We start from the raw sequence: 22,215 nt of genomic DNA on the forward strand, positions 1-22,215 counted from the left end.
CAATATATATGTTGATTTCCCTTTGCACATTTTTTAATTTCCTCTGTGCTCATGACTTACACATTTATTTTACTTCAGCTGCCCATAGGAATGGTTTCATCGTCATCCTTCAGGATCTAGATCTCTGACATTCCTCCTTCAGAGCACAGCTTCCTGTTCATCCAGCTCTCTTTTCCAAATCCTCTTGCATTTAGTCTTCAGCTTCTGTATAACCTCTAGCCCTTCCATCCCAATCTGGTTTTCTAGTTCATCACCTTGTTTCTGACCTCACTTTTTTCTCTTTACAGTATTGACCTTATAGTTGTCCACTTCAATTACACATTATCCTCTAGCCTTGAATCCCTTTCCCTCTACTGCCATGTTATCTTGCCAAACCCTAACCCTGGTAAACCCACACCATCTACTTTGTGAACTCTTGTGTTGCTGAGTCCTGCTGGGAGAAAATCAAGCAACCTTGTTAACTGTTGACTGGAACCATTAACCTAATCTCAACTACTAGAACCTCATGACTCTGTCTCTCTCTCTCCCTCTCTGTCACTCTCCCTCTCCCTCTTTGTCTCTCTCTCTCTCTGTCTCTCTGTGTCTGTGTCTGTCTCTCTCTCCCTCTCCCCCTCTCCCTCCCCCTCTCTCTCCTTCTCTCTCTTCCCCTCTTCCTCTCCCTCCCTCTTCTTCTCCCTCCCTCTCCCTCTCCTTCCCTCTCCCTCTCTCTCTCCCACCCCTTCTGTCTCTCTCCTGCTCTCCCTTTCTCTTTTTTCTCTAACCTTCTAAGCCCTAAAACTAAAAGCCCTAGAAGCCATATCCTCAGCATGTTTGTATGCGTTCCTATAAATGCAAGTAAAATTGAGCAGGTCATTCCCATGAACTATTGTTCAGTTTTTCATTCTGTTTTCTCAAAGAGACTTGGGAAGTGGTGGGGGCAGAAATCTTAGTGTTCTGGCTTCTTGGGAGAAAGTAAGACCAAGCAGAAGAAAACTCTCCTTACTTTCCCAGCACTTTCAACCTTTCATTTGCTTTATCTTGCTCTTTGTGAACATGTTTTATCTCTTCCTCTAGACTTGAAGCTCTTTGAGGGCAGAGATCCTGTCTTATTTCATTTTTGCATCTTCGGCAACTATCAGAGCATTTTTACACAATAGGAGTTAAGGAAATATTTGTTGAATTGAATTTGTTTGAACTAAATGGAACTGAAGTTGACCAAATAGAAGTAGTAGAAAGGCAGTATTTAGCCAGAAATTCTCCTTGCTAGAGCCAATTTACCAAAAAGACACGATGGAGTCTACTGGTTTCCTTTGTTACGTCAAGCTGCTTCACGCAACATTTGCCTTTTTAAACACTGAAGGGGGGAGCTTTAAAGGAAGCTTGGCTTTATGAAGTAGGGCAGGGTTATTATTTAGCAGTATGACCAGCTGTTATTATTCTCTATACCTCAGTGTGTAATCAAAGCTCATAAAGGTGCTACTGTGTGGGAGGTCTACATTTCCTCCTTATTAAACCTCCCCAGATGTTCATCTGCCCTGACATTCTATCCATCACCGCCTGCTTCAGCTCACCTTCCAGTCTTTTTCTTCCTTGATACTCAAAGTGGGGGATTCAGCATGTTAGGCCACATGGCTGGCTACGTGGTAACTGCTCCCCAGAGTAGTATCCCATCTGTTTAAATGTCTTTTTTCTCCTTGATGTGGTTGTGTGTCTGCTCTGATTCAGAACTGCCTCTCTCTTGAGAACCTGACTCCAAACCACAGATGAATTTGCACATTACTTTTGGAAATTGTCTTAAGAACTCTCTGACATCGTAAGAACTCCCTGACACCACTCATAGACGTTTCTGAATGGTGTAGTCTAGCTCTGTCACTGAGCAGTGAGTGGGGATCAGAAGGAAGAATTTATGTGGTTGGTTTTTTTTTTCTGGATTGAAGTCAGTCAAGGCCATCTGTCATATGGATCCATGGACTACCCGTGGACCAGGAGTTGGAAACATAGGTTCAAATACTAGGTAAGTCTCATAGGATCAGAGGGTCATATTTCTAGAAGTTATATAATCCAACCCCTTGGTTCAGAGATGAGATAACTAAAGCCCAGGAAGGTTAAACCACTTTTCAAGGCCAGACAACTAATTAGTAATAGAGGGCGGATTAGAACTCAAGCCCTGTTGGGCAGAGTAGATTTGCAATTTCATGTGCAATCATATGGGTGAATCAAATTGGTAAAGATGACAAATGCAAAAATTCAGCATTGAGAGACTGGAAAGATAGGTACACTAAACTGCTATTAGTGGAACTGTGAATTAGTCCAACTGTTTGGGGCAGGAATTGTCAATTATTCTAGAAAAGTCCTTAGACTTTACCAAACCAAGGAAGTCCATAACACAAAAATGGTTAAGAGTCCCTACTCCTGACTGAGTCTTCTACCTCATCAGTAATAGCCTCCCAGTAGGCAATATGGATGGAGACTTTCTGCATAACACTTGGAGTACAGCTACAGAACTAGTACATTTAAGGATCCAACAGAAGACAAGTACTGCTATAGAGATGTCAAACTCCTTCTAGATCAGACCCCAAGTCCATCCTCATAGGAAATACCATGACTTTGGTAGATTCTTGGGCGGCGGGGAGGCTTATATGTACCCAGCTGGGATGACTGTGAATGTGTGACTTTTTTTATTAATTAATTCAGCCAATAAACATTTATTAGGTACTTACTATATGTCAGGCACTGTACTAAGCACTGGAGACGTAAAAAGAGGCAAAAGACAGTCTCTGCCCTCAATTTAATGGCAATAATAAAAAAAACAATCCAACAAAGAAGTTATATGGAGGGGAGGGATGAAAAGAGGAAAGGCACTAGACTTAAGAGGAATTGGGAAAGGCTTCCTGTAGAAGAAAGGATTTTAGTTGTCAAAGTATATGGAAAGTTTTCTGTAGCTCCTCTAGAAAGTCATCCATTTTGTCCCCAGGCGATTTTCATCCATAAGGTAGTGAGTAACTCAGTGGACAGCCCGACGTACCAGACAGGTTAATACAAAAAGTGTCTGGGTCCTTCCAAGAGAATATCGTATATAGTAACCCCAATATTGTTCTGTCTGTGCAGAACATCCTGATGTAGAGGTCAATAAAGTCCAAAAAATTACACTGAACTAAGAACCCTGACAGGTACTCTGCTCACCTGGCAAAAAGAAAATTCTATATGGATTCCAAATTTGATGTGATGCCAGGATCACTGCTGTCTTAACCTGGACTTAGTAGCTTTCTTTGTCATGTATGATCATTTCTTTTCAATTATGGAGACATCAGTTCCATGTTCTTTGGCGCCCTCTATTGGTGATAAGTCAGACAGCCTTGACATTACAATTGTCATCCATTGTGAAGTTTGGACAAATGTGTTGGTTTCTGAAAGACAATTGGAGAAATCCTCAGTCCACAGAAAAGCATAGTCTTCCTCTGAGGCAGGGAAAGCCTAACTACAGATAGCAGTCTCATGAGTCTAGGATAAAGAGGATGGAGAAGACATTCAAAGAAAGATTCCTGGTCACCAAAGATCTGTCATGAGTGGTGGTAACAAGCAGAGTCCCAAACTGAGGGGTTCTGCTGAAGTTTGCAAAGCCAAAATGCCAAGATTGCTACAGAGACCCACTGACATCTTCTGGCTTGGCCACTTCAGCATTCCTATTTCAACTCCGTGAAAAAAAGATCTAAAATAGGTGTCTCCACTTTCTCTCCTCTCACTCTTTTCTTAACCCTTGAAGATGATCCATCAAGTTAAGAAAGTTAGTAAAAACTGAAGCCTTGGTTACCTTTTCTATTCTATTTCACAGGTCATTTCTATGTTATAGGTTAGAATACTCTGATACAAGCATAGGTCATAGAACATTAACATCAGATTTAATTCCATATATGTGTAGTGGGGAAAGGAGGAGATTGTACCTTCCTCTCCAGTCTAGTAGATACAATCACAGATAGGGACAGATAAAGAAGTGACAAGGTGCTGGTATATTAAAGTAACACATGCTCCATTATTTCTTTACAAAGTGAAGAAATTGCATTTGATGAAAATGAGGGGGAGGAAAGAGCTTTCTTGAAGTTGGCAAAATACTGGGCAGGTCTTAAAAGACTAATTCTGAAGAGTCCAGGCAGGAAGGCAGGAGAGGCAGGAAGTAGCTTTTTAGGGTATGACTCCTGGAACTCTAACAAAACGCAATAGGGAGGGGAGGGAAAGGGGACTTTCTCTCCTCCCACCTTGATGGACTATGGATGACATCATCCAATGGTGCTACTGATGTAGCAGGAGACAGCACATCTCTAAAGGAGACCCAGTGATTTCAGAGCAGGAAGCAGCCTCAAGGAGCAGGACCTGTGGCAGCACAGAAAAGAATCAATTATAAAAGCAAGAGAGAAGTAGTTCTCATAGTTGAGAGCTGAACTATGAAAGGGAATAGAACCCAGGGAGTCTAGTCAAGTGATCCACACAGTAGAGATCTCGTACCCAGGCAGGGACAGGGGCATTATCCTCAAATGTCAAAAGCTTGAGTTGCCTTAGCTATTACCTAACTCATTACCAGGGTGCTCTAAATTTGAATCGATGCTTTCCAAAAACACCATGTTTATCTGTGGGAGAATTCACTCTGGATTGGATGTTTTGCAGGTACTGTTTTTACTATACTGTCTTAATAAATGTTTTTTCTTAGAGTTAATTATATCTATTGGCCGACTATTCAAGGACAACTTATAGGTAGGGCTTTTTAAGGACTTTTAGGAATATAGATCCCTCAAACTGGTGAGAATAATCACACACACTCCAGGAACATAAGTGAATGGGTGGTAACAATCACCTGCAAACCTGAGAGCACTAATTTGGGGGAGTAGTGCAAGGGAGACACTGCATAAGAGAGAAGATCCTGTAAAGACATCATGGTTTATTGTTTTGTTTCATGGGTTTCCAGAATAAAAAAAAAATGCCACCAAGTGAATCCACCAATTATGAGCCTCTCTCCATATTAATTAGGTTGGCTTTTAAAAAAAGAAAAGAAAAGAAAAGAACTAGCCTGATTTGGGGACCATGCTCAAAACCTCCCTAGCATAGTGGAACCAGACAGAGTTGGTGATTCTCTGGCAAGGTGCCATTGTGCCATGGCATAATGAAAAATCATAGCAGAATTTTAAAGAACATAGACTAACACTACATTATTTTCCTATAGAAGCTTAATTGATGTAAATAAATTGCCATAACAAAGAGATGAAAAAAAACTAAAAAGTACCTTATTTGCCAAATGGAAAGATATGGCCACCAATTGCAATACTTATTTAGGATATAAGCTTGCTTGTAAAATCTTATGGAGAAAGATGATGGAAAATTATGAACAGCCGCACCTCATAAAGCGGCAAGAAGCAGTAGAGGGTAAAACTAGTATAAAGAAAGCTTGATGAGAGATCCAATGAAGCAAAGAAAAGCATCCTGAGGTCGTTTAAGGATGAAAAGGGAAGGAGATATGTAGACAGAAGAAAAATGGAAAAGACGTGCAAAGAGTACTGTAACAAATTTTTTTCACCTTCAAAGATAGATTCATCACGCATGGACTTTAAAATCATAATCCCAGATGTGATGATAGAGGAGACAGAAGTGTTTTGATAGTGAACAAAGACAGGAAAAGTAGCCGGATTAGGCAAAGTATACAAAGTCAAGATCTGTGCTGGAGGCCACACAGGTATTAGGGCTTTGAGAAATCAATTTATAAGGTATCTGAAGGAGAAGAATGTATCAAAAGCATGGGTGAAGGGTGGGGCAGAAATAAAAACTTAATAATACTAAACAAAAGGTGGTTGACAAAAAATCAGCAGCTCTAAAGCTATATACTGGCATTCCTATCTAAAGAAAATACTTTTCTTCTCTGGCTAGAACCACGGCCAGATAGAAGAAAATACCATGTATTTCAGAATCCCTTCTGAAAATGCAAAAGAATATGATTCTATTGTGATTATTGTTTGTTGATTAAAAATTGACTTTTGATGGAATAAAGCAAATTACAACTGGAAAGTCCTTTACCCCAAAAGTATCTCACATGCATACATCAAAATTTTGCAATATTCTTTGAAATTTTAATGGAAGTTTCTTTTTTTGAAATTTTCACATTAGTCATATTGTAAAGAAAAATTAGAACCCATTAGAGAAACCAAGAGAAAGAAGAAACAACAGCAAAGAAAGGAAAATAGTCTGTTTCACTCTGCATTCAGACTCTACAGTTCTGTCTCTGGATGTAGATGGCATTTTCCATCATGAGTCTTTTGGAGTTGTCTCAGATCCTTGCATTGCTGAGAAGAGCTAAGTCTATCAAAGTTAGTCCTCTCACACTGTGGCTGTTATTGTGTACAATGTTCTTCTGATTCTGCTCAATTGACTCAGCATCAGTTCATATAAGTCTTTCCAGGTTTTTCTGAAGTTTGCCTGCTCATCATTTCTTATAGAACAATTGTATTCCATTACATTCATATACCATAACTTGTTCAACCATTCCCCAATTGATGGGCAGCCTCTCAGTTTCTAATTCTTGGCCACAACAAAGAGAGCTGATATAAATATTTTTGTAAATGTGGGTCATTTCCCCATTTTTATGATCTCTTTGGGATACAGACCTAGAAGTGGTATTGTTGAGTCAAAGGGTATGTATAGTTTTATAGCCCTTTGGGTAGAAATTTCTTAAAAAATCTTTTGGTCATTAGGTGGCACAGGGGATGGAGGGCTTGGTCTGGAGCCAGGAAGACTTGAGTTCAAACTCACCTCAGACTAGCTATATGACCTAGGCAAATGACTTAACCTCTGTTTGTCTCAGTTTTCTTTCCGTCATTGTAAGGATCAAATGAGATAGTATTTGTAAAATGCTTAGTATGGTTACTGATATATAGTAGGTGCTACATAAATTCCCATTCCCATTTAAAGCCGGGAAATATATTTTTTACCAGAGTTGTTCCCCACTGGCATGGAAGACATCACTGTAGAGTCCAAAATGAAGAGGGATTCCCTGCAGATGGTGAAGACTTCTAAATAGTCCTGTTTGCAGATGATATTGAGCTGGTTGTGTCAAGAAACTGAATTTCACAGAACCTCTTGGAAAAGATTCATAATCATTCAAAAAAACCTTTGTTCTAATCAACCTCAAAGGAAAAACCAAATGAATGAAGAATGTCTGTTTTTGAGATTATGATATGGAGTCAAATGGATGACCTAGTAGAGTTCGTACACATACATGCACACGCACACACACACACGCAAACACACATTTCTCATTAGGTACACAGCTAAATAAACAGACAGGCCTAAATCATTGTCCATTTTCAGTACCTGACAAACATATAATTAATCAATAATTAATTTAATTAAATAGGATAAAAGAAGCTGGGTTATCATTAAAATATTGTAAGGCTTCTTTAATGATTCTAAACTTCTCATAGAAACAATACTTTTTTAATACATATATTCTAACAATATTGTTGCAAGTTGTAGAACACTACAGACACCAAAGAATTAAAAATGAATATCATTTAGAAGACAATAGATTCATGTATGGTGGGTGTGAGCAGGCTGAGAGATGTGTTCCACTATTATGTTTGCAATGCTATGGAAAAGCAAGGAAGCCCCTGGTGCCTTGGGTGGACCCTCGGTGGAGATCAAGAGACACAAAGATTTAGCAGGCATGAAAGACTTGCAATTAGTATCACTGGAAAAAATATCCACATGGGTGAGATCAGGAAGGAAACAAGTATTAATTATCAACCACTGTGCTAAGTGCTTTACAAATATTATCTCATTTGACCCCTGCAACAATCCTGGGAGGCAGGTACTATTATTATCCTTATTTAACAGTGGAGGAAACTAAGGCAGACAGAGGTTCCTAGAGTCACATAACTAGTAAATATCTGAAGCTGAATTTGAACTCAGAACTTCTTGATATCGGGTGCTGTTTCTCTCCACTGCACCACCTAGTTACTTCTAAAAATTGTTTGAGGACCTGAGTCTCCAAGTCAAAAGAATGGAAATCTTCATTGGTGGAGGCAGTTTCCATAGTGGGTAGTCTCTAGTCTGATGAAATCACAGGTCCAAATAAAAAAAATCCCCAAACAAACAAATCATAGCAAGAGAAGTTTCTAAGAATTAGAAATGAATGAAAATGGAGTGAGTTTTTCATTACCAGACATATTCAAACAGAGGCTGAATTATGTCTGCCCTCACCCACCATACCAACTACAAGGCAATGAACAGGATAAAATACATGACCAACAGATATAGTTTCCATATTGTTCACTCAGTAGTCTTCTGAGCTCAGACAGCACCTGGCGAACTGTCACCTCTGGTGACACTCCATCTGAAGCTGAAATTCTCTCTGCCATACTAATAGACTAGCCTACAACCCGCAAGAAATTTATTGACCTCCCTAGTTGAGTTGATCCAGTATTCTGCCAAGCATTAGTGCCTGCTCCTGTGGTATTTTCAACAAGGGTTGACCTTACATTTAATACACGACTAGTCCCATGCTATAGTGCAGCTGCCTACCAGGCAGGTTCTGTTCCTGGACTGGGATGAATAGAACAGGACAGATGATACTTGTTATAGATGAGATTCAGGTTTCAGGTGAATATTGGTTTGTTGTGTGATCTCTGAAACTTCCTCCAAGTTTAAGATGCTAGAGTAAAAGGAGGGCTGAAGTGAATAATATGACTTTGGTTCATAACCCCATTCTTTCACCAACCACCTGTATGACCTTAAACAAATCATTTCATCTCTCTGGGACTCAGTTTCCTCATCTATAAAATAAAGTAATTGAACTAGAGTTGGAATTCTTGACCTTTTCTTTGCATCATGAACTCCCTTTAAAGGGGGTCTGGTGTAACCTACAAGCCCCTTCTCAGAATGATGCTTTTAAATTGTATAAAATAAAATACATAGGAAACCAAATATATTGATAATTTAAAAAATATTTTTGTAAACAAATTTGTGGACACCAAGTTAAGAATTTCTGGAGTAGATGAACTGTAATATCTCTTTCATCTCTTGATTGGTGCCCCTATAAGATAATTAGTCATTCTATAGTAAGGGCAGTTTTAAGTTATTCAGGTTATATGTGGATAATTGAGAGTTGACTACGTGAGGAGAGTCTAGACCTGTGATTTTAGATAAGGAACTTCCCTCCACTAGGGCAGATCAACAATTGTTGTCTAACTTAGAGTCTTAAAGAGTTACTTGGGGACCCTGAGAAGGTAAGTACATTTCGTGGGGTCAGAGGTACAACTTGAACCCAGGAATTTTGGATTCCAAGGTCAGCTCTCCATCCACTAAGCCATTCAGCTTTTCAGCTTCTAATTAGTATCTTGTGCCTATTTTTTTCCTAAGTGCAGTTAATAACACTGACCTATAATCTCATTGACACCATTCATTTGCTCTTGCACCTCTGTTTTCATAGTAAGCAACAGCTCTTGCCAGCCTCAGCAGAATCAGCATGAGTTCAAAGATGTGAGGTCCAGATTAATGAAAGATGACTCCACTAAACTGTGTGGGTGGTCCTGAATTTGGGTTCCTACGTGTCCTCCTCTTTTAGTCATATACCTTTTTAAGTCTTTTTGACCCTGTGTGCAGTTCCATCAGACACAGCAGAGTAAGTGGTGAGTGATGTGGGTAGAACCACAGTAGGAAAAGCATATCCTTTCCACCCTCTGGGACTTTTCTTGGATACATTCATCCATCATTGACTGGGGAGCATGGGAAATGTAGAGTTATAGACCCATCTGAGAGGTCATTTAACCCAACTTCCTGCCCAATAGATGAGTCTGATTTGATGATTCCACCAACACTCATTTGTGTGGCACAGTGGAAAGAGAGATGAACCTGAAATCAGAGGACCTAGCTGGATTTAGATTCTGATTCTGCCACTTCCCACCTTTATGACCTTGGGCAAATTGCTTGACTGGGCATCCCCCTTTCTGCAACTCTAAAATGCGGAGATTGAAGTAGATAGACTTGGAAGATCCCTTACATCTCTGAATCTAAACTCTTTTTAAGTACCTAATATGTGCAAGGTCTTTCCTATAGTCTGGGCACTATTTCTATCTATTTGGGCAGTCATATCATAACTCTGTCTCATTGAAACTCCTCTATGACCTATATGTTTTATATAAGGCAGCTGCAATATGGTATGGCACCAGCCATATATGAGGTGCAAAGCCAATCCTGTCTGAAAACCCTACATGAGCAGGAGCATGCATTTATCAGAATCCTGGATCAAATCAACTAGGGAGATCAATGAATGTCTTAAGGGTCAAAGGAGGCTATTTTGTTAGTATGGAAGAGAGAATTTAGGCTTCAGTAGACAAAGGCAAGATCAAGGACTGGAGAACCCAGTCTCTGTTTAAATACCTGCAAGGATAAGTAGCTCACTACCTAACAGGATGGCCTAATCCATTTTCAGGTGACTGTGTGAGGAAGTTTTCCTTATTTGGAGTCAAAAACTGTTTTCTTATAACTTCTCTCCACTGGTCTAAATTTGCCCTTGTAAACAGAATAAAAATTTTCATTTCAGTCAAAGGTTAATTAATTAGGGGTTAAAATAAGAAAGAGAATACATGTTACAGCCAAATGCCATTGATATCTGTAATTGATCTATAATAAGGGCAGTTTTAAGTTATCCAGGTTATATGTGGATAATTGAGAGTTGACTACGTGACGTTGAAAGCCTATTCTCAACGTTGAGAGCTAACTTCAACAGCTAGTTAAACAATGTCACAAGCTCAGTTGACAAATAACTGATCATTTCATTTTCTTCAAGTAATACTCTTTTACCTTCATACACACTTGGACACAATCCAGCTGTTGTGGGTACCAGATGGTTTATGAGTGCAAGCTGAGACACATCAGAAAAGTGACATCTGGAAAACTTTGAATTACATTCTTCTTATTAAAAGTAGCCCTTAGGGGGTAAAAAGAAAACAAAAAAAAACCCATTTAATGGTTAGTGTTAAGGATGTGGGATATTAAAGCATTTCTGTCTTAATTAAGATTTGTAGTCTGTGTGTTAATAATGACCCTTTCATTCCTAAAATCAAAGCAAAGTTGAACATTAGCTATACAGCGGGAACAATGTTAAGAATACAAAAGAAAGATACTATCCTTTCACATTTCATTCTAAAACTGTGGTAGTTTATGTATATGCTGCCTTAATATCTGAAGATGACTCTATGGGCTCAACACTGGTGTAGCAAGTGGTCTAGTTAGAGGCAGCTAGGTGGATAAAGTATTGGTCCTGGAGTCAGGAAGACCTCAGTTCTAGTCTGAACCTAGATACTATGTGACCCTAGGAAAATCACTTAACCTCCGTCTGGTCTACATTCTTTATCATCTGTAAAATGGACATAGTAATAGTGCCTACCTCCCAAGGGCTGTTCAGAGGGTGAAGTGACATAATATTTGCAAAGCAATTGGCAAAACTGAAAGTGATATATATATATATATATATATATATATACATATATATATATATAGACATACTATCATCATTATCATTATTAGTTCTTGCAGGAAGGATTTGTACACTCTCTTATTCAGTCTCTCATATGATCAAGAGAACATAAGGTCTCAATGTCTGGACAGACTTAGCAGCATAATTGAAAGCCATTGTCATAGACCTGTTCCATGATTTTAACATCATTTGAATAATTTAGCCAGTGGTCTGAGCTGATAACAAGCAGAAAAGGATTTTGTCATGGTATTAGAATTTCATTATGTCCAATATTGTAATGACATCACCCTCTCCTGAATTTCCTCCTACTTTTCTGTACCCTCTTTCTTTGTCTCCTGCACTGTATTCCTTTGCCCAGTCCTGCACTGTTGGTTCTCCCTCTTGTATTACTGTTGAGAGTTTCCCCCCATCAACATTCTTCTTTCTCTGTTCTCCCTTCTTTAATAGTCTCATCTATTTCTAGTTTCTACTATCACTTTTGTGTCAACCACTCCAAAATCTACATATCTATTATCTGTGGTCTGGTCAGAGGCAACTTGGTAGATAAAGTGTTGAACAATGATCTCTATCTGTCTCTGAAAAGGAGACATTAGGAGGGATGTTGAAAAGGTAGGAAATGACAGAACTTGGCAAAAGATTGGGTACATGAGGTGAGAGCACTTGAGAAGAGATGAAACCTTTGTTGTAATCCTGAGTGACTGAAAGAATGATGATGCTCCCGCCAATAGCAAGGAAGTTAGGAAGAGGACAGAGTTTGGGGCAAAAGGTAATAATTTCACTTTTGAACATGCTGATTTTAAGATGTCTATGAGCCATCCAATTTGAGATGTCTTATCAGCAGCTGGTGAAAGGAGATTAGAAGTTAGCTAAGAGGTGAGAGTAGGCTAAATAGATACATAAGGATTGATGTAATCACTGAAAGAATTAAAATAGAAGGAGAAGAGAAGAGGGCCCATGGCAGAATCTTGAGGGGTACCCTTAGTTAGTGAGCATAAACTGGAAGAAGATCCAGGAGAAGAGAATGATCATTGTTATTCTTCAGTCATTCAGTTGTCTGACTCTTTGTGACCACCACGTCACGCCTTTCATCCTCCACTGTCTCTTGAAGTCTATGTGTATGTTTGTTGTTTCCATAACATTATCTATCCAATTCATCCTCTACCATCCAGTTTGCCTTTTGCCTTCAATCTTTCCCATCAAGGTCTTTTTCAATAAGTCTCACCTTTCCATTATGTGGCCAAAGAATTTAAACTTCAACTTCAGTATTTGCCCTTCCAGTGAATAGCCTGAATTAATTTCTTTAAGTACTGACTTATTTGATCTCCTTGCTATAAAAAGGACTCTCAAAAGTCTTCTCTAGAACCACAATTCAAAAGGGTCCATTTGGCAGCACTTGGATTTCCTTATAGTCCAACTCCTACTGCCGTACATTACTATTATAAAAACCATAGCTTTGAATATACAGACATTTTGTCAGTGAAATGAGGTCTTTGCTTTTAATTTCATGGTAGCAGTTACCTTCTACAGTGATCTTTGAGCCAAGAATATAAAATCCATCACTGCTTCCATTTTTTTCCCCTCTATTTGCCCAGAAGTGATGGGACCAGTTGCCACGATCTTCATTTTTTTATGTTAAGTTTTAATCCAGCCTTTACACTCTTCTCTTTCACTCTCATCAAGAGGTTTTTAATTCCTCTTCACTTTTCCCCATAAGAATGGTATTATTTGCATATCTGAGATTGTTGGTCTTTCTCCAAGCAACCTTAAAACCAGCTTTTGATTTATCCAGCTTGGCATTTTGAGTGATGTATTCTGCGTACAAGTTAAATAAGGTGATGATATACAGCCTTATCATACTCATTTTCCATTTGTAAACCAATCAATTGCTCCATGTTCAGTTCTATCACTTCTTGGACCACATAGAGGTTCCTCAGGAGACAAGATGATCTGATATTCCCGTCTTACAAGGATTTGCCACATTTTGCTACAATCCACATGGTCAAAGGTGTAGTCAACGAAGCAGATGTAGAAGTGTCTCTGGAATTCCCTTACTTTCTCCATAATCCAGCAAATGTTGGCAATTTGGTCTTTCGTTCCTCTGCCTCCTCAAAAACCAGCCTTCTCATCTGGTAATTCTCAGTTCACATATTGCTGAAACCTATCTTGCAGAATCTTAAGCATAATATTGGTGGCATGTGAAATGGGCACAACCATTCAGTAATTTGAACATTCCTTGGCATTGTCCTTCTTTAGGACTAGGATATAAGCTGATATTTTCTAATCCAGTGGCCTCTATTGAGTTATACAAATTTGCTGGCATATTGTATACAGCACTGTAAGAGCCTTATATTTTAGGATTTTAAATAGCTCAGCTAGATTCCATCACCTCCATTAGCCTTATTGTTACTAAAGCCTTTCTAAGGCCCATTTGACTTCATTCTCCAGGATGTCTGGCTCTAGATCAATAACCACACCATTGTGATTATTGGTGAAGTTAAGATCTTTCTTTTATAGTTCTTTTGTGTATTTTTGCCACCTCTTTTTGATCTCTTCTAGTTCTGCTAAATCCCTACCATTTTTGTCTTTTATTATACCCATTTTTGCATGAAGCTTTCCCTTGATATCTCTAATTTTCTTGAAGAAATCTATCTTTCTCGTTCTGTTGTTTTCTTCTATTTCTTTGCATTGATCATTTAAGAAAACCTTCTTATCTCTCCTTACTATTCTCTGGAATTCTACATTTAGTTGGATTGATCTTTTCCTTCCTCCTTTAACTTTCACTTTTTTTCTTTCCTCAGCTCTTTGTAAAACTCCATCAGACAGTCATTTTTCTTTCTTGCTCTTTTTTTTCTTTGGAATGTTTTTGTTGCTGCCTCCTGTACAGTATTGAAAACCTCTGTCCATAGTTCGTCAGGTACTCTGTCTGCCAGATTTAATCCTTTAAATCTATTCATCGTGGTTTGCCATTTCCTTCTTCAGCTCATTTTACAGAAGAAGAAAGTGAGGAAAACAGGGTTAAGTGACTTGCCCAGGGTCACACAGCTACTGAGTGTCTGAGGCTGAATTTGAATTCACAAAGATGAATCATCCTGACTCAAGGCCCAGAGTTCTACTCACTGCGCCACCTAACTGTCCAAAGAAGATGACCAGCAGTGTCAAAAGCTACAGAAAGGTCAAGAAAGACAAAAAATAGAAAAAGGTACCCCCCTGACTAGGCATTTGACTTTTCTGTTTTCATCATTGTGCTGCATCTGCAATCTCAACTTGGGGCATCCCTCTGCTCTATTGGTCCCTTTCTCCCATTAGTGAGCTCTTCCCATTGAAAGCCTCCCTTCTGAGGAAGGGCCACAGCGAGCCAGTCTTCTTACTGTACTTCTAGTAGCATCTCCATCAACGCATGCTTCCTCTTTTTTCAGCTCCTTCTGTGTGTCGTCTTGCCTGATTAGGTCATAAGCTCTTTGAATGCAGGGGCTGCCTTTTTGTTGCCTATGTACGTACTAGTTTCTTCCACCTTGTTGATTCATAGCTCTTGTTAAGATAGACATTCCATCTCTAAAACCAGTGGAACAAAAAAGGTGAGTAGCCATAGAGGAAACACTTCCCAATTAGCAAGGGAAAGTTTGTAGAAACCTTTGCAAATATGTTTTCTCTGGTTTTCATCCCTAGACACTGCCCCACTTCTTTTCATTGTTGTTCAATTCCCCCCCCCCCCAAAGAATGCTTCTATTGCCTTTAACACTTCCTAGCTCAAGTGCAGGAAGGTACTTAGTTACTTTTCAAACTTAGAATCAGAAAATGTTGGAAGTAGGAAGGATCTTACAGACTGCCTTGGTCAACCCTCTAATTGTATAGTTAAAGAAACTGAGGCCTTGAGATCACACAGTGATTTGGTAGTAGTTTTGTTATTAGAACCCAAGTATTCTAACTTCAGGCTGATGTAAAAGACAAGCAGTTGATGTGAAATAAGAGCATAGATGAGGCAGCAGTAGGGATTGGGAAGGTGAGAGGTATCCAAATTTGCCATTTCGCTGCTACTGCTGTCAGGAGGCATGACAGATTCATCCCTAAACAGCTGAGCATGTCAAGGCAGTGCAGAGGCAAGGAATGCATAAAAATTGGAAACTTTGAGGAATGTTGTTTAGTCAGACAAATGTCAACTCTTCTAAGACATATTTTTCTCTCTTTCCTCCTGAGATTCTGTATTGATCCCCCAGTTCAAATCTCTACCTGAGTAACTGATTTTCTCATTCATATCAGTCCCTTGGATTTGGGCTTTCCATAGAAACTGTGATACCTTTCCATGCTAGTCTTCTGGTTCCTGCTTGTTGGCTTCTAATTCAGATCGCCTCCTCCCATATCACCCTCATCCTTACTTCCTTGTGCCTCTCAAGCCCCATCAATTTTCCTAACCACCAGTAAAATCCAGCCCTCCCACGGACAGGATAAAACAGGTTGTTACAAAAACAAAGAGATATTCAAAACCACAAATCCTAAATCCAGGAATCTAGAGGATTCTTGTATACATCACTAATTCAGAATTAAGAATCTGGATTTCTTGGCTAGTTATTATTCTCTTTAGTAATTAGTCACCTTTTGAGAATAAGCCTGTCAGAAATTCATCTTGGTATTGTGGGAGGGGAGGAGGAAACTAGCAGATGAATACTACCAATGATGCAGCGGAAAGAGTAATGACCTTAATGCCTAAGAATCTAACTTTAATCCCCTCTCATCTACCTGACATGGAATGGAGCGTGCAGTTTGGTGTTCTGCTAGCAGAAGGCAGGATTGGGCTCATACGCACTATGTCTCTCTTCTTCTAAGACCAGAGCTATCCTTAGATGAACTGGGCTTTGCCATACAAACTGAATTTAGAAAGAGCTTATAGCACTCAAAGTCCCTTTGACAGTATAGAAACAACACAGTTTAATACCTAGTTAGCAAAAATAATTAGTTAAAGTAGTAAGCTACCAGATGGTAGGCAAGAGTAAGCTCCTCCATTGCCCCATCCTCAATCCCTGCAGTAGCACACAATGGTACTAGATAAACGATTATTGATTGATTCATTGGTTTGCTTCAAGAATTTGCCTCCAGGAGTGAAGACACTCTTGGACACAAATTCTTGGAGTTTTTTATAAAGACTTTGCTAAGTTCTAGAGATATAAATAAAAGTCAAAGATTGCCATGTGTCTCAGGAAGCTTATATTCTAATAAGTAAGGACAAAACACACAAGGGAGTGGAGGACAGGGCTAGGATATTTTGGTTTGGAAAGTTATAAGGATATCAAGTAAAACCAGGGGAGAGCAAATTGACATAACCTTTCTAAGAACAGTGATAGATAATGTGTTTGATCTTGATTCTAGAATGTAAAGGGTTACACATGTGGTAACAAGGAGAAGGTTAGGAAAGTAAAGTGAGCTGAGGTACAGCTGGAGCCCTGGAGAGTGATTGAGGCTGCCACTACTTAACCAGGGCAGTGAAGTGCCGGGATGAGCATTCTGGCTTGGTTTTTAGTGTAGGCAACATGGTAGCTGATAGGGTGGTGGCTGTGGAGTGAAGGTATCACTTTCATGCACAGTGTAGTAGAAAGGATACTGAACTTAGAGTTAGAGGTTCTGGGTTCAAAGGTTCCAACATCTATCAGCTACATGATCTCAGCAGGCTAGTTACTTGCTCTTTCCAGGTATCAGTTTCCTCATCAGAAAAATAAAGGGTTGGAATAAACAATCCTTAAGATTCCTTTTAGTTCTAAAAACTGTGATCTATAATCTTGCAATGATCCAGGATAAGAAGAGCAACTTAGAACCCTTAACAGAAACTGGAGGTCATTATTTGTAACCTGTGTTCTAGGCTCACATATACTTCATTTGATTTGAGAAGTTTGCACAATAATATCATATTCTCATTCTGGCTTATAACTGCCTGGTATTTACTCCAAGAAAAACTTCAAATATGACAGGTATAGCTCACATCTAGTGTTTTTTTTTTATACATATGTGGACAAAAGAGGTCCCCAGCATTTGTACATGCCCTCAGGGTAATAAATGCATGTTGATTTGGTCAGTCTTTATTTCATCTCATAGAAAATGCAAAAGATACAAAAGACTCACAGGAATCCATAAACAAACACCAAAAACAAACAAAACAAAACAAAACACAGAAATAAATCATTCATAGTAGTAGTAGTTCCAACATTCTAGTGAGATTTTCTTTGACCTGATACTCTCAGCATCTGAACTCCCTGGAAGGAGAATACATTTTGGAACTATTCAATGAATTGTTGCCTTCTCATCAGACCTTCACTGTACAAATAACTCGCTGTAAAAAAAAAAAGTCAGGTGTGGTGGTGGCAAGATTCCAATCTCTTATCCCTTTTCCATGTTTTTTTAATCCTTACTCCTCCTTCTCTGGCTACAAGAGTCACATGTGTAACCCTCTTCTTTTCTATATGGGATGCTCAAGAACTCCCCTTTTCTCTAGAACCTAGGCTTCTAACATTTCTTGTGTTTTATTGCTCCTTTACTAGTCTGGTTAAGCCAGCTAGGTGGTGAAGTGGATAGAATTCTATGCCTGTAGACAGGAAAACCTGAATTCAAATCTGTCTTCAGACACTTACTAACTGTGTTACCTTGGGCAATTTGCTTAATTTTTGCCTTAGTTTTCTCATCTGTAAAATGAGAATAATAATAGCACCTGCCTCCTAGTGTTGTAAGAATTGCATGAGATAATAATTGTACAAGGGCTTAGCACAGCTCTTGGCACATTGTAAATAAACATTATGTAAATGTTAGTTATCATTATTAATTACTCATAATACAAACTTTAAGACTTGTGTTACCCAAGAAATCTCCCTTCTTTGACTAACAGGCTAGATTCTGAGATTTCCCCCTGCCAAGGAAATCAGAATTCTAGCTTCTCAACCCTGGAGACTGATATTCAGAAACTTTGCCCAAGAAAAGCTCCCTCAAGCCATGGTCCATCAGGAACTCAATCATTGCCCCAGCATCTCTTGGTCTGAGAAAGTCTACCACTGTCTCTGACCTGGGCTCAGAAGACTGTGATCCAGCAGATGCTCCATCTATATACCCTCTTGCCACAAGACAGGCTTTAACAAGTCCTGAGGGAAGAGGAATGTTTGAATGCACAGATTTCCCTTCTTCCCCTTCTCCTCACCCCTACTCTAATACTGACTCTGCTTTACTGTGCTCTGCTCTGCCCTCAGAACAAGAAAAAAGTCAAAAGGAAAAAAAGAGCCAGGAAAAGCCTGTCACTGTCCTTTAGAATCTAGGGCAAAGGGATGACTCCTCTGACAAAATTTGGTTCTCCTGAGTCCCAATAGGTCAGCCATCTGCTGATAGCCCTGCTTACTGGAACCAATCAGAGTCACCAACTGTCCTCTTACAAGGAGTCAATGCCATATTGCTACTCTGTGAAGTAAGTATTCCCAGACTTTTTGGTCCTTGTACTCCTTGGCTTCAAAAATCTACTTATTCAATGTAAAATGAAATCAATTCTAAAGTTTGTTATATAGTCACATAAAATAGATTAATTTTTATAAAGAAAATACTTTCTTTCTTCATTAAAAATGTTATTCATTCATTTACTTTTGCAAGCATTTATTGTCCTCTCTGACTACTCCACTCACTGAACAACTAAAAAGTGAAAAAGAAAAGCCTTATAACAAATATATGTCCAGTGAAACAAATTCCTACCTTGGTCATATCCAAAAATGGCTAAGAAGTCAAGAAGGAGGCTCACACATTTCATCTTCAGTCTTCTTAACTCTTGACTTGCATTGATAGGATTTCTCAAAAACTTTTTTCTCTATATTGTGATTGTCATGGTACAATTTTTCTAATTTTTCTCACCTCCACATCAGTTCATAGAAATCTTCCCAGTTCTGTATCAAACTATTGATTTCATTTCTTATTGTACAATAATATCTTATTAATTCATATATAAAATTTTGTTTAGCAGGGTGGAGCCAAATGGTGAGCAACTATTCACCTAAGCTCTATGACAAACTTCTTTAGATACCTCTAAAAAGAGAATTTCATCAAATTTTAGAGTGGCAGAAACCAGTAGGAAACAGACTGTGGGAGATTTCCAACCCAGGACAGACAGGAAGGATATGTTGTGCAGGGCTGAAGGAGTGCACAGCACACAGACTGTACTAGTGCAGCCCCCACCATAGCAAAGCCAAACAGAAATCCCCAGGTGGTTGGAAGCAGAAGCTGTACTGAGAAATCTCAAACATATTAGCCCAGGAGGGGAATCCAGTGAAACTGAGCAAGAGGGAACCGCAGAACCCCAGGTAACTATAGCAGCTGCTCCTGAGAGTATCACCCTGCAGATTAAGTATCTGTAAGTCACATACTTGAACTTCCAGGAGCCAAGATGGCAGTAATCAGTAATTGCTTTCTTTCTCCCCTCGTTGATCTTCAAAAACTCATAGAATATTTCCCCAGGAGAAATCCTGGAACAGTGGGATGAGTTGAAAGGGCAAACAATCTCTTAGCCCGTAAGGCTAGGAAAGTCGTAAGAGGGGGTTGCTCTTGCTGTAGCTGAAGGGGATCAGTGCAGGACCAGAGCTGTCCCAGACGGTCCTACCTCAGAAACAGGGAGGATATCCTCATCAACACCAGGACCCCAGGCATGCCTCAACACAGCCAGGGGAATAGGGAAGACACTAGTGTAAACACTAGTTCATCCACCACCAAGCCTGCCTGTGCTCAGGAGAGGAGACCTTATGTGGCCAGACCACCCCTCCCCCACACTTAACACAGCTAGATCCATGATAACTCTGGGGAAACTCAAAAAAAAAGTAACCTGGCCTCTGCTTTGGCACATCAGCCAGCTCAGAACCAGGTAAACTACAGCATTCTAGCTTCTACCTGAAAGAACCAGAGGCCACTATACACAAAGCTTCAAGTTCTAAGCACAAGAGCAGTGGGACAGAGTTCCCTGTGCCCCAGAAGCAGAGAACCACTTTAAAATACAGGAAAAGGGTGGTCATCATGAGCAAGAAGCAAACCAGAAAAGATAAGACCATAGAATCTTCCTATGGAGACAAGGACCAAAACATAAATATTGAAGAGGTCAGCACTGAGACTGTACTACCATCTGAAACTTCAAAAGGAAATATGAACTGGTCTCAAGCCCAAAGACCATTCTTGGAGGAGTTCAAGAAGGATTTTAAAAGTCAAATTAGAGAAGTAGAAGAAAAACTGGCCAATGATTTTAAAAACATGAAAAAAGAAATCATGGAAAACTTTAAAAGGAAAATTTGACTAATGGAAAAGGAAGTACAAAAACTAACTGGAGAAAATAACTCCTTAAAAGGAAGAATTGGACAGATGGAAAAGGAGATGCAAAAGTTAACTGAAGAAAGTAATTTGATAAAAATTAGAATTGGGCAAGTAGAAACTAATAACTCTATGAGACATCAAGACTCAGTCAAACAGAATGTAAAGAATGAAAAGCAGAAGAAAATGTAAAATATCCAATTGGAAAAACAACTGACCTGGACAATAGATCCAGGAGAGAGAATGTAAGAATTATTGGTCTACCAAAAAACCATAATGAAGAAAAGAGCCTGGACATTATCTTCCAAGAAATCATCAAGAAAAACTGCCCAGAAGTCCTAGATCCAGAGGGCAAAAGTCATCAAAAGAATCCACTGATCACCTCTCACAATCCCAAACTAAAAACACCAAGAAATATCATTGCCAAATTCCAGAATTATCAAGTGAAGGAGAAAATACTGCAGGCAGCCAGAAAGAAACAATTCAAATATCAAGGAGCTACAGTAGGATCACACATGATCCTGCATCTTCTACATTAAAAGACTGGAGGGATTAGAATATGATATTTCATAAGGCAAAGGAGCTGGGACTGCAATCAAGGATCAACTACCCAGAAAAATTGAGCATAATATGTCAGGCAGGGAGATGGACATTCCATGAAATTAGGGATTTCCAGACCTTCCTAATGAAAAGGTCAGAACTCAATAGAAAATCCGATCTTCAAACACAAATCTCAAGAGAGGCATAAACAGGGGGGAAAAAACTTGTTATTCAATATGGGCAAACTGTTTACATCCCTATAAGGGAAGATGGTACTTGTTACTCTTGAGAATTGTATATTTATTATTATATATAAAATGGATACGTATAGATAGAGGGAGAGGGTATAAAGGAAATGATATGACAAAAATGTGATTTAAGGGTGTGAAGGGATTGTAACAGGAGATATGAAAAGGAGGAGGCAGAAAAGAGTGAATTATATCACAAGAAGACACAAAATTATATTACAGTAGAGGGAAAGAGGGGAGGGAGATGAACATTGTATGAGATTTACTTTCATCTGATTTGGTTCAAGGAGGGAACAAAGAACTCAGTTAAGTATAGAAATCTAACTAGCTCTCTAGGTAGTAGGAGGGGAAAGGGGAAAGTAAAGAGAGGGGAGGCTAAAAGGGAAGGAAGAAGTAGTAAGGGAAAGGGAAGTAAAAGGGAGGGGGGATAAAAGAAGGGAGGGAAGACTGAGGAAGGTGGTGGTAAAAAATTAAAACTGTTGTGGAGGGGAAGGGAGAAGGGAGAACTAAAAGCATAGAAGGAGGGGAAAGAGGATGGAAGGAAAGACACAGACAGTAATCTCGTGAATTTGAATGGGATGAACTCTCCAATAAAACAGAGATGGATAGGAGAATGGATGGATGTTGTTT

This window comes from Notamacropus eugenii, chromosome 2 (assembly GCF_028372415.1).
Source record: "Notamacropus eugenii isolate mMacEug1 chromosome 2, mMacEug1.pri_v2, whole genome shotgun sequence".
Classification (NCBI taxonomy): domain Eukaryota; kingdom Metazoa; phylum Chordata; class Mammalia; order Diprotodontia; family Macropodidae; genus Notamacropus; species Notamacropus eugenii.